This window comes from Primulina eburnea, chromosome 8 (genome assembly GCF_022965805.1).
Source record: "Primulina eburnea isolate SZY01 chromosome 8, ASM2296580v1, whole genome shotgun sequence".
Taxonomy (NCBI): domain Eukaryota; kingdom Viridiplantae; phylum Streptophyta; class Magnoliopsida; order Lamiales; family Gesneriaceae; genus Primulina; species Primulina eburnea.
Window position 1 is genome coordinate 16994813 of NC_133108.1, and position 7071 is coordinate 17001883.

Consider the following 7071-nt stretch of genomic DNA (forward strand, 5'->3'; position numbering starts at 1 on the left):
CTTCGGGCCACAAACAAATACCACAGGGCAACTTCAGCTTTCAAGTATTTCTCGTCAAAGCAACTTGGTGGTCCGCCCAATGGTTTCCACATCGCACCCGGATGACATAGAGTCTTGATAATCAAGGTGTAGTTGGGATCAGCCACTAACGCCTGGAAGTTAGAGTCATCAACCTCAGCCGTTTCTAAGAGGGAGTTAATCATGGTAGAATCAAACGGCACAAGCTTTCCTCTAACAAATGCCCTACTATCAGTTCATTCACCGGCATTAGCGTAGAATTCCCTAACCACAGATACCACAGCCGCCTTAGGTGGCTCGCTAAATTTTTCTCATCCTCTTCTTTCCAAGTTCACAAGAGTTGGCATATATCTATCGTCAAAGGTACAACGAAATCCTCTTTCGGCTATGGGGTTTCTATGTATTTTGGCATGTTCATATCTATCCCTAGCCGCTGCATTCACAAAGCGATTTCTATCGAAGGACGAAGATGAACCGAGATTACCTCATTGTTTCTTTGGAGCCATGAGATTGTTGATGGAGATGGTGGGTGAATCGGAGAAGATGACCGGAGTGATGAAGAGTCTAGCTTCCCTAAGAAGATTGTCCCACCTTGCCGGAGATTGGAGTAGGGATTTGAGCTCCTGCACAAGAAAATCGAAAAGGGAGTGAGGTAGAGTTAGGGATTTGGGGGAAAGATTTTGTAGAATGAAAGAGGGGAAAGGGGAAATCGCGTTTATAAAGCAGGCGCGCTCGACCGGTGGAAAAGTACTGCTCGAGCGCCATGTTCTCGGGAATTTAATTTTTCGGCTTGAGTGTTGGCGCTCGAGCGGTAGATAATTACCGCCCGAGCGCCGAGCTCTCGGGAAAATTCACTTTTTTTTATTTAAATAAAATATAACAAATTGGCAAGAAAGAAAAATTACAATAAATGCAAGAGAAGGGTAAGAAAAGTAAGTTCTCAATTTACATTCGAGAGCTAGACTGTCGGCCGATCTCAGTTTGATTTGCCTTTGAACCGAGTGATTCCAAGTTGTGGCTCAACTGTGCCACCCATGTAGTGCTTCAGTCGCTGTGCATTGACCGTAAAGGTCCCATCCTTTCCATCTTTCAATTCTACAGCTCCCGATGGGTGAACTTTGGAAATTACGAATGGACCAGACCATCGTGATTTCAACTTTCCGGGAAACTGTCGCAACCGGGAGTTGTAGAGTAGGACACTTTCACCTTCTTTGAATTCTCTCTCGATGATCTGCCTATGATGAGCCTTATTTGTCTTTTCTTTGTATGATAGTGCTAGATCATAGGCCAGATTTCGGAACTCTTCCAACTGATCTAATTGGAGCAACCGTTGTTCACCTGCATCAGTAAAATTAAAGTTCAGTGCTTTTGTGGCCCAGTATGCTCGATGTTCTAACTCTACAGTTAAATGACATTCTTTACCGAAACAACAACCTATACAGTGTAGTGCCTATAAGTGTTTTAAAAGCAGTCTTATATGCCCAAAGAGCATTATCTAACTTCGTGGACCAGTCCTTCCGACTCACACCTACCACTTTCTCCAAAATCCGCTTAATCTCTCGGTTAGACACTTCCACTTGACCACTCGTCTGTGGGTGATAGGGAGTAGATATCTTATGTGTGACACCGTATTTGCTCAAAAGTTTTTCAAAGAGTTTGTTGCAAAAATGGGTCCCACCATCACTAATGATTGCTCTTGGTGTTCCAAATCTGTTAAAAATGTTTTTCTTCAAAAATTTCAAAACCACCTGAGCATCATTAGTGGCATATGCTTCTGCCTCTACCCATTTAGACACATAGTCAACTGCCACTAAAATATATTTTTTCGTGAATGAACTGGGAAACGGTCCTATGAAGTCTATCCCCCACACATCAAAAACCTCATACTCAATAATATTACTTAAAGGCATTTCATGACGGTGAGAGATGTTACCTGTCCGTTTGCATCTATCACATGCTAGCACATAAGAACGAGCATCTTTAAAGAGGGTGGGCCAATAAAAGCCACATTCAAGTACCTTAGATGTCGTCCTTGTTGGTCCGAAATGACCAGCTACCTCACGGTCATGGCAATGGTTGAGGATTTGACCAAACTCCTCCTCTGCAACACCTTCTTATCATGGAATCTGCACATATCTTAAACAAAAATGGTTCCTCCCAAAAATAGTATTTCACGTCAGAGAAGAAAATCTTTCGTTGGTGAAATGATAGATTTGGTGGTGGTGTGCCTGTGACAAGAAAGTTAGCGAAATTTGCATACTAAGGACAATGTTTCATCTCAAACAGTTGCTCGTCAGGGAACCAATCATTAATAGCCTGATCTACACAGTCATTACTGAAAAGCTCTAGTCTAGACAAATTATCTGCCACCACATTCTCAACACCTTTCTTATCTTTTAATTCCAAATCAAACTCTTGCAACAGTAAAATCCACCGAAGTAGGAGTGGCTTTGCATCTTTTTTAGCAAGTAAATATTTCAGTGCCGAGTGATTGGTGTAAACAATGACTTTCGACAAAACAAGATATGAGTGAAATTTATCGAGAGCAAATACTACTGCAAGTAGTTCTTTTTTCAGTCGTCGCATAATTTAGTTGAGCCTCATCTAAGGTCTTACTTGCGTAATAAATTGTATGAAATACCTTGTTTTTCCGCTGTCCAAGCACAGCTCCCACCGCAGTATCACTGGCATCGCACATGGCCTCGAAGGGTAGATCCCAATCCGGTGCCACCAAGACAGGAGCCGTCACCAAGCGCTCCTTCAAGTTCTCGTATGCCTGTAAACAGTCAGAATTAAAATCAAAGGGCACATCTTTCATAAGTAAGGAAGATAGAGGTTTGGCAATTTTAGAAAAATCTTTGATAAAACGCCGATAAAAACCGGCGTGGCCTAGAAAACTTCTAACTTCCTTTATGGATGCCGGAGGTGGTAAGTTCTTGATAACTTCAACTTTCGCCTTATCCACCTCCATTCCATTCCCTGATATCTTGTGCCCCAATACTATTCCTTCTTGTACCATAAAATGGCATTTTTCCCAATTCAGCACCAAATTTGTCTCCTCACAACTCATCAAAACCACCTTCAATTTCTGCAAACAATCATCAAAAGAAGAGCCAAAAATCGAGAAGTCATCCATAAAAATCTCAAGAAAAGTTTCTATCATGTCATGAAATATAGCGGTCATGCATCGTTGAAACGTGGCAGGGGCATTAAACAAACCAAAGGGCATCCGTCTATAAGCAAAAGTGCCATAAGGACAAGTGAACGTGGTTTTCTCTTGGTCCTCAGGCGCAATGATAATTTGGTTATACCCTGAATACCAATCCAAAAAGCAATAAAACTCATGACCCGCTAACCTCTCAAGCATTTGATCAATAAAGGGAAGGGGAAAGTGGTCTTTACGGGTGGCATCATTTAACTTCCTATAATCAATGCACACACGCCATCCCGTAACAGTCCTGGTGGGTATTAATTCATTCTTCTCATTTGTGGTTACCGTAATCCGACCTTTTTTTGGCACACACTGAACAGGACTTACCCATGCACTATCAGATATATGATATATAATACCTGCATCAAGGAGTTTGATGGTTTCTGTCTTTACTACCTCTTGCATCTTTGGATTCAATCTTCTCTGAGGTTGCACGAGAGGTGAGTACTTTTCTTCCATCAAGATCTTGTGCATGCAGACTGATGGATTGATTCCTTTGATATCCGTCACCTTCCACGCAAATGCACTTTGGTGCGCTTTCAAGATTTTCAACAGTTTGTCCTCCATCACATCTGTCAAAGCAGCAGAAATAATGACAGGTAAAGTGTTGTGCTCACCTAGGTATACGTACTTTAGGTGTGGAGGCAGTGGTTTGAGCTCGAGTGTCGGTGGCTCCTCCAGGCTTGACTTCTGTGGGATCAAGTCTTTTCAATCTCCCAAATCCTCTAACCTCATCCTCATTGGCTTTCTCCATGGATGGTTGGCATTAAAGTATGCCACTATTTAAGCTTTTTTTTCGTCCAATTCCTCTTCTCCCAATTCAGTAGTGATAGCGGCCTCCAAAGGATCCCTAAGAGCATCCTGCACATAGTTAGACACAAGGGGATCAAAAGCATCAATTCTAAAACAACTATCAGAATGAAAAGTGTGCTTAAGTGCATTAAAGACATCAAAAGTAATCTCTTCCTCCCCCACTCTCAATCTCAGCTTCACTTCTTGAACATCAATCAGAGCCTTGCCAGTTGCAAGGAATGGTCTCCCCAAAATCAAAGGCATCTCCATATCCTCCTCCATGTCTCGAACCACGAAATCAGCAAGAAAAATAAACTTATCTATTTTCACTAGCACATCCTCAATAACTCCCCGTGGATACTTGACAGATCTGTCTGCCAGCTGTAAAGACATCCTTGTTGGCTTAGGTTCCCCCAACCCAAGTTTCCTAAACACAGACAAAGGCATAAGATTAATACTTGCACCAAGATCACACAAAGCTTTGTGAAACACAACATCACCAATCATGCAAGGAATAGAGAAACTCCCTGGGTCTTTTAGTTTCGGTGGGATTTTGTTTTGCACCAAAGCGGAGCAATTTTCAGTTAAGTTTACTGTCATGTGATCCTCCAACTTCCTCTTATTAGCTAATATGTCCTTAAAAAATTTAGCATAACTAGGCATTTGCATTAAAGCATCGGCGAAGGGAATATTGATATGAAATTTTTTAAATACCTCAAAAAACTTACCAAATTGTGCATCTAGTTTTGCTTTTTTCAATGCTGCAGCAAAAGGAGGAGGTATAACAATTTTAGGTTGTGCAGAGGGTGCTGGTGTAGAGTTAGAAGACTTACCTTTGGATGTCTCAGTCAGTTCATCCGGCATTTGATTTTTTTCTTTTTCTTTCGACTCTAAAATTTTCCCACTCTTCAACTCAATGGCCTTCACGTGCTCTTTTGAATTGGTCTCGGTGTTACTTGGCAAGGTGCCCAGCTCTCTACTTGCTATCATCTTTGCCAACTGTCCAATTTGATTCTCGAGCCCTTTTATCGATGCATCTTGGTTTTGAAGTCTAGTTTCTGTGGATGAAATAAACTTAGACATCATTTGCTCCAAGTTGGACTTTTCTTCTCTAGGAGGATCAGATCTGTACATCGGTTGTTTCCCATATGGTCGTCCTCTCTGTGGTCGATTCTGACTGTTTTGGCCACCCCATGAGAAGTTGGGATGTTGCCTCCATCCCGGATTGTATGTGTTCGAATAAGGGTCATTCCTTGGGCGGTTTTGGACTCCCACTTGATTTATTGGTGTCCCTTCTTGCACATAAAATGGATTGTCATCTTGACAGTCCTACACATAGTGTTCTCCTCCACACTTTTCACAGAATATCTCTTGAAGACGCATCGCCGTGCCACCCACATTCAAGCTGTCTAGTTTCCTGTTTAAAGCATCGAGTTGTGCAGTAATAGCAGAAAAATCAGTTACCTGGTGAATTCCTGCACTCTTCCGCTGGTTGTTTCTTTCTGATTGAGGGTGATAGCTGCTAGCAGCCATCTCCTACAACAACTCATATCCTTCTTCCGCAGTTTTTCTCAACAAGTTTCCGCAAGCAGCAACATCTATCATAGTACGGTTAGGAGTAAGCAAACCATAATAAAATGTTTGAACGACTAACCCAAGTTGTAATTCGTGTTGTGGGCATCTTCGTAGTAGATCCTTGAAGCATTCCCATGCCTCATATAAAGACTCCTGATCGAATTGAGCAAATGTTGTAATGTCTGCCCGCAGCTTCATGGTCTTTGATGGAGGAAAGTATTTAATGAGAAATTCTTTCGCCATGTCTTCTCATGTAGTGATCGAACCTACAGGTAAACAATGTAAACATGCTTTAGCTTTATCACGTAAAGAGAAAGGAAACAAACGCAACCTAACAGCATCATCAGAAACTTCATTGAATTTAGAAGTATCGCAAATTTCAAGAAAATCTTCGATGTGCGTGTTTGGGTCATCTACTGCATATCCTCCAAACTGGACTGTGTTTTGAATCATCTGAATTATAGCTGGTTTGATTTCGAACTTATTTGCTCGCACCATAGGCCTCACAATGCTGGGGCGTGCTCCATCCAAAGAAGGTTGGGCATACTCCAGCATCGATATGCGGCGTGGAATCTCAACAAGTCTAGCATCATGGTGTTCTTCCTCTTGATCATTCAACTGCCTCTCCATCAGTTCTTTGAGTCTCTGCTGATGTCTTCTCCAGCGGAAAGTTCTTTCAATTTCAAGATCAAACTCAAGCTCAACCTCCACGTCAAGTGACTTTGGCATGCACTGGAGAAGATATCTGGAATAAAATATAGAGTGTTAGCTCAAGAAAAATAAAATAACGCTTAAGAAAATAACTAAAAATAAAATTGTAGATTACCAGTCCCCGGAAACGGCGCCAAAAACTTGATCGAACAAAAATTGCACTATGGAATCCTCAATAAAAATATGTTTTATATGCTTAAAATTAATCGCAAGTGCACGATGTCAAGTAATAGTATAATGTACCGGAGTAAGAGTATCGTTCCACTGAAGACTGTATTTAACAATTATTCTTTTCAGTTATTAGATCTTTAGCAACGAAAATTTGAATGAATGATGATTACTACTATGCTCAAATAAATATGCAAATAAAATTATTCAATGAGTAAAGAATGAAAATGAATATCTAAAATGTTGCGTAAAATTCAATAAGAAATGAATTTGTTGGGAATATCGGTTCACCTACCCCTCGTTAATTTATTAATTCGTTCGATATGATTATATGCTTCCGACAGGATTTCCTATTCAATTGAACACACTTTCTCGAGCTATGCCAAACTAATTCGACTCAATGAAGTAATTAAATATCTATAATTATTTATCAAGAGTGGATCGCATTTCAATTTATGAATTCCCCTAGTTTTCGACCCTAAGGACTATGACTATCGGCGCATATCTAATTTCATATATCTATGTAAATTGTAGATCCACGGATTATACTACTCGTTCCTATCACAAGTTATTCTCTCGAACTCACTCGCAATATA

At 40.8% G+C, this 7071-nt stretch overlaps 1 non-coding gene across 1 annotated transcript; it reads left to right on the forward strand.

The window, feature by feature from the left end:
- Nucleotides 1–5684: 5684 nt before the first annotated feature.
- LOC140840321 (small nucleolar RNA R71) lies at nucleotides 5685–5790 on the forward strand. The gene has a single exon (XR_012119907.1). It is a non-coding gene; the product is annotated as a small nucleolar RNA R71 (small nucleolar RNA).
- Nucleotides 5791–7071: the final 1281 nt, after the last annotated feature.